Here is a 5,161-nt window from a genome sequence, read left to right on the forward strand (position 1 = left end):
AGTGGGGAGCCGACAGAACTTCCACAGGGAAGAAAACATTACACAACAAGTAGGTGTACCGGGTGAAGTCTAAGTGTGATGACAGCAAGAGGTATAGGGCTAAACTTGTTAAAAAAAGGTTTTCAGCAGATGCAGGATATTGGTCATGCAGTGGGAGTCAGAAGCAAAGACAAGAGTAATTAAAGAAATAGCTTGGAGGTGCAAAGCTATGTTGACTGAGGGTGTTATTCTTGAGAAATTGAAGTTGTGCACAAGTCATATGGTGTGAAGACAGAGACTTTGAGTTGCAGAGGTGGAGGATTCATGTTTAAAGGAAATGGCGACACCGCCAGTGGAGGAGATTAGTTTGAGGAAGGAGATGTTGCTTGTGTACCGGTCTCCAAGTGGGAGATTCATTGAGTTTTGGAGCCCGGTCCGATGGTTCCCACTCCCGATCGCAAAACATCGCGACCCCGCTCCCGCTCCTGATCGCGAAAGGTCACGACCCCAACTCCCGTTTTCGCATGGCGTCGGTTCGCGAACAGCGCCAACCACTTTCGCCTTCCTCTATCGCGAAGCGAAACATCCCTTCACTCGTTATAAGTCGCGAACAGGCAGCAGTTCCGGGTGGGGCATGTGTGGTTTGAGCTCCAAGGCTTCTTCCTTTGTAGGTTTTGAAGAAGAAAGAAGAAAAAGATTGTTCTCCCTTGGCTTCTTCTTGGTAGCTTGTGATAGAAGAGAAATTGGAGAAAATAATCTTCTTGGTAGCTTGTGGAAGAAGATTATTTCTCTTGTAAGTTTATCTTTTTCGGTGTATCTCGGTATAGAGAGAGAAGAAGAAAGAGCAACGAAGTGAGAGATTCCTCTTGGAAGTCAAAACGATCGACTGGTGTAAATTCTTTAAGTAGTAAAATCCTCTGCAACTCTATGGATGTAGGCAATTTGCCGAACCACGTAAATCTGTGTGTTCTGCTGTGTTACTGTTTTCTTGTGTGAATTTTCTCGTTTTATTTTTTTGCTTCGTCGTCGATTCTTCTATTTTATCTCGATATACCACAACAATAATAATACTAATTTTTTATATTCACTCACAAATTAGAAGAAGTATAAAAAATGATCTTAATTTACTAAAACTAAATGAAAATATGACACTAAATAAGATGCAATGGAGAAAAAGGATTCATGTAGCCGACCCCACGTTGTGGGATTAAGGCTTTGTTATTGTTGTTGTTGTACTCACAAATTAGAAGAAGTAAATAACTTATGGTAGACAAGTTACCTTATAATAGAAAGAAAGCTGGAAAACAAAAGAGATTTTTGCAATTCAATATGTTATAATTCAAACTATGAAAGCTACAATTACTTTATTTTCTTTGTAATGGCAGGATGACAATATTTGGACAGGCAAAATAGACATCAAAACGGCTATCACGCTTCTCCGAATCGTGCAGCCATATAGGACAAGTTACTGCTAGAGTGGTAGTTGGCTAACTACATCCTGGTTGCTGCATTGTGCATGATTTGTTGGGATCTGGATCCCTGGGATTAATGGACGTAGGATGTAGCAATGACTGTTGCAAGGATGGCCGAATCAAGTTGAGAATCTATGTTGATTATTTATAGTTTGAAAGTAAGGTTATTGAGTTGTGATTGATCCTGGTAAGAATTTCAGCAATCTGAAGTTTTGTTGGTGTGCAATTTACTTGGATAATTCTTGATCAAAATGTTTTTTTAAGAAAGTGTACATCACTTTTTTTTCGATCATGGTGGATAAGGTTCTTAATAATTTTAATATTTACTTGGCTATCACACCATATTATCATAAATTTTGTAGGGCAACAACTATAGTTTTTGAGAAAATATTTAAGCTACATGCCTTCTCAAGTACCATTGTATGCGACATCAAGGTGCTCTTTTGTGAGTTTATTTATAAGCTGACTAATAACACTAATAGTTAGCATATATAAAGTTTTGTATGAAAACCATAAATGAGTTTTCCTGTTAATTGTTAGTGTCTTCTGAAAACTAAGATATAATCCCCACAGTAACAATTTTGTTTGATTGATCCATTAATGCATTTCTGGATTTACATATTTGGTCAGCATTAGTGAATCTTTTAAAACTTCTATTTCTCTCCCTGAATAACTATCCTTTTTTTTTAATTTCTTTGTGAAATAACTCAGTATCTTGTATACGACATCAAGATGCTATTTTGTGAGTGTATTCATAAACTAACTATTAACACTAATAGTTAGGCATATATAAAGTTTTATTTGAGAATTATAGATGAGTTTTCCTACTCATTTTTAGTGACTTCTATCAACTAAGATATAAACCCCTTAGAAACAATTTTGTTTGATGGATCCATTGATCCGTTTCTAGATGTACATCCAACTCAATCAGCATTAGTGAATCTTTTAAAACTTCTATTTGTCTCCTTAAATAGCAAACCTTTTTCATTTGTCTTTGTGAGATAACTTAGTATTTTGTATTTGACATCAAGATGCTCTTTTGTGAGTTTATTCATAAACTGACTAATAACAATAATAGTTAGACGTATGTAACATTCTTCATGAGAATTTTAGACGAGATTTTCTACTAATTGTCAACTAAGATAAAATCCCCTTGGTAACAATTTTGTTTGACGAGTTCATTGTTACATTTATGAATTTAAATTTAAGCATGCTTGTTTTATGTAATAAGTCAAAGTTGTACTTCTATTTTGAACAGAATCTCTTTGCTTTATGTTGCTATTTCATTCTTGGGAAACATTTAATAAACCAAGCTCCTTAATTTTAAATTCTTTAGCTAGAATATCTTTCATCTTGTATATTTTCTTTTCTTTTTGATCTTTTTCTAAGATGATGTCAATCTGTACAATTAAGTTGATTGGTCGATAAGGCATGCTCAGATTGTCCTTGAGAGTATATATGCATTCAGTCACCATTAGGGCTATAAAAACGGCCCGTTGTTCGCAAATAGTTTATATTCGGCTCGTTAAGAAGCTCGTGTTCGATTCGTTCGCTAAGAAAATGAGTCGAACACGAACAAATATTTGTACGTTCGTGTTCGACTCGTTTTGGCTCTAATAACTGCAAGGCTACATAGATTTATAATCAGATAAAATTATTAATTTAAAAATATAAAAAATATTAAATTAATTCAATCTAAATTAATATTTTAATATAATTAATGAGATTTATAATAAAATATAAATCTTGTCTCAACCCTTAACATCATACAGCTGCGCGACTAGGGTTGTCCAAATGACTCTTTGTTTGAGAAAAACTTGTGTTCAGCTTGCTAAGCAAACGAGCCGAACACGAACAAATTTTTTGTGTTTGAAGTATAAACGAGTCAAACACAAATAGTAATATTTTTTAACGAGCAGGACACGAACAGTGATATTTTTTAACAAGTCGAACACGAGCTGAGCCCGGGCTCGCTGGTGTTCCGCTCGTTTACACCCATAGTCACCTTAATGAATCTATAGAACCAAGCTCTTCATGATTGTCTTAAGCTACATGGAAACTTATTAAGCATCCGAACTTAATGCACTTTACTTTTACTTTTAAATCTAGGATAAATTGTTATATAGATTTCATCCTCTATATCCTCATACAAATATTTTCTTACATCTGGTTGATAAAGCGACCAATACAGACTAGCAACAAGAGAGAAATAAATCTAATAGTGTTCATTTTAACAACGTAGGCTTAGGTTTATAATAGCTGATTCCATGGGTTTGAGTGAAATTTTTTACCACTAACTTTGCTTTGTTTCTATTGTCACCTTCATCAAACTTACATGTTTTGTTGAAGAGCCATTAGCATTCAATAGATTTCTTCTCTTTGTGAAGATTTGAATATTCCACCTACAATTTCTTTCAATAATCTAGATTTGTGCATGAATACTATTTTTTCAATCAAGTTCGTTCAATACTTTTTGAATGTTGCTTGGAATTTCTGAAATGCTTGTATTGAAGGCATAAAATTTTTAGAGATTGTTTGGCATAGTAAATAGAACAGCAGATTGGATGTGCAGAGTAATTTCTTATGCTTTTCTTGAGAGCAACAGTATTTATATTTAGATCATCATCAAAATCCATATTGTTTTATACTAATGATATGATGTTAGGGCCTGGGTCAAACATTTGGCTTAATTAGAAAAAATGCTTTATTTCACCTTGTCAGTTAACTAGTGTCATCGCTAGGAACAAATAATCCCTTTGTGCTTTGCTCGTGTGTGTTCTTTGAAAGCCTGAGAGTCAAGTAGATTTAGAAGCTATATAAGATGAGACATTAATAAGGCAGGATTGATATCCTCAGAAAACTTCTATTCACAGAGACAATTGATGTTCTGCCTCATCATATACAGCTTTGAGGAAGAAGGATTAATATTTGAAGAAGGTTATATCCATAGTGGTGTGTTTTTTTTAGTATTAGGAATATAGAATATTTTAATCCATGTTGGTGAGGAGATTAGCCCATAAAAATATATTTTATGGCTTTTGGATATGATTTTGTTTATTGATGAAATGGAATGCGCACACACAGACAATTGAATGCTCTGATAGGTATGATGCAGATAAATCTATATGTGGTATGGGTATGTGTGAGGGTTTAATAAGGAGTTTTTAATTTCAGAAATCTTGAATGCATTTTAATGAGATATGCAACTCTGAGTACCTCTCCTTCTAATAATATTTTGAAACAATTTTAGTTATCATAATTGATTTAGCATTTTTAGAAGATATCTAATTTTTAACTTTCTTCTATTTCATTCTGTTGAAGAGTTAAAATACAAGAGATATAGTGAATAATTTCTTGTTGGAGGAGGTATTCTACTATAATGGATTGAAATTATTCTTGCTTATTGTCAAGGAATTAGGCTTTTATGAGATGGAGTTAAAAACCATAGTTTGTTTTAGGCTTGTCTTTAATTAGAGAGGTTCAAGTAATTTAGATGTGGTCATCAACAAAAGATATAAATCACTTAACACCTGAGATATTGTTTACCCAAGATGGGCTGTAGGTGTCACTATGTATCAACAAGTTAAGAAGCTTTACAAGGATGTTTAGGATAAAAAGTTCAAATTTGTTTATATGATTGACAAGCGACACACTAAAATGCTTTAGGGCCCGTTTGGGGCAGCTTATAAGTGCGGGCGGCGTTTTGAAAA

The 5,161-nt window shown here is 34.0% G+C and overlaps 1 long non-coding RNA gene across 1 annotated transcript in view; it reads left to right on the forward strand.

Moving 5' to 3' along the window:
• The window catches only part of LOC110029593, a 15,229-nt gene that overhangs the window by 7,162 nt on the left and 2,906 nt on the right, over nucleotides 1-5,161 (forward strand). Inside the window, exon 2 of the long non-coding RNA XR_002294558.1 lies at nucleotides 1,365-1,638. This is a non-coding gene — a long non-coding RNA (uncharacterized LOC110029593). The remainder of the gene's footprint in view (nucleotides 1-1,364; nucleotides 1,639-5,161) is intronic.

This window comes from Phalaenopsis equestris, unplaced genomic scaffold (genome assembly GCF_001263595.1).
Source record: "Phalaenopsis equestris unplaced genomic scaffold, ASM126359v1 Scaffold000597, whole genome shotgun sequence".
In the NCBI taxonomy this organism is placed as follows: domain Eukaryota; kingdom Viridiplantae; phylum Streptophyta; class Magnoliopsida; order Asparagales; family Orchidaceae; genus Phalaenopsis; species Phalaenopsis equestris.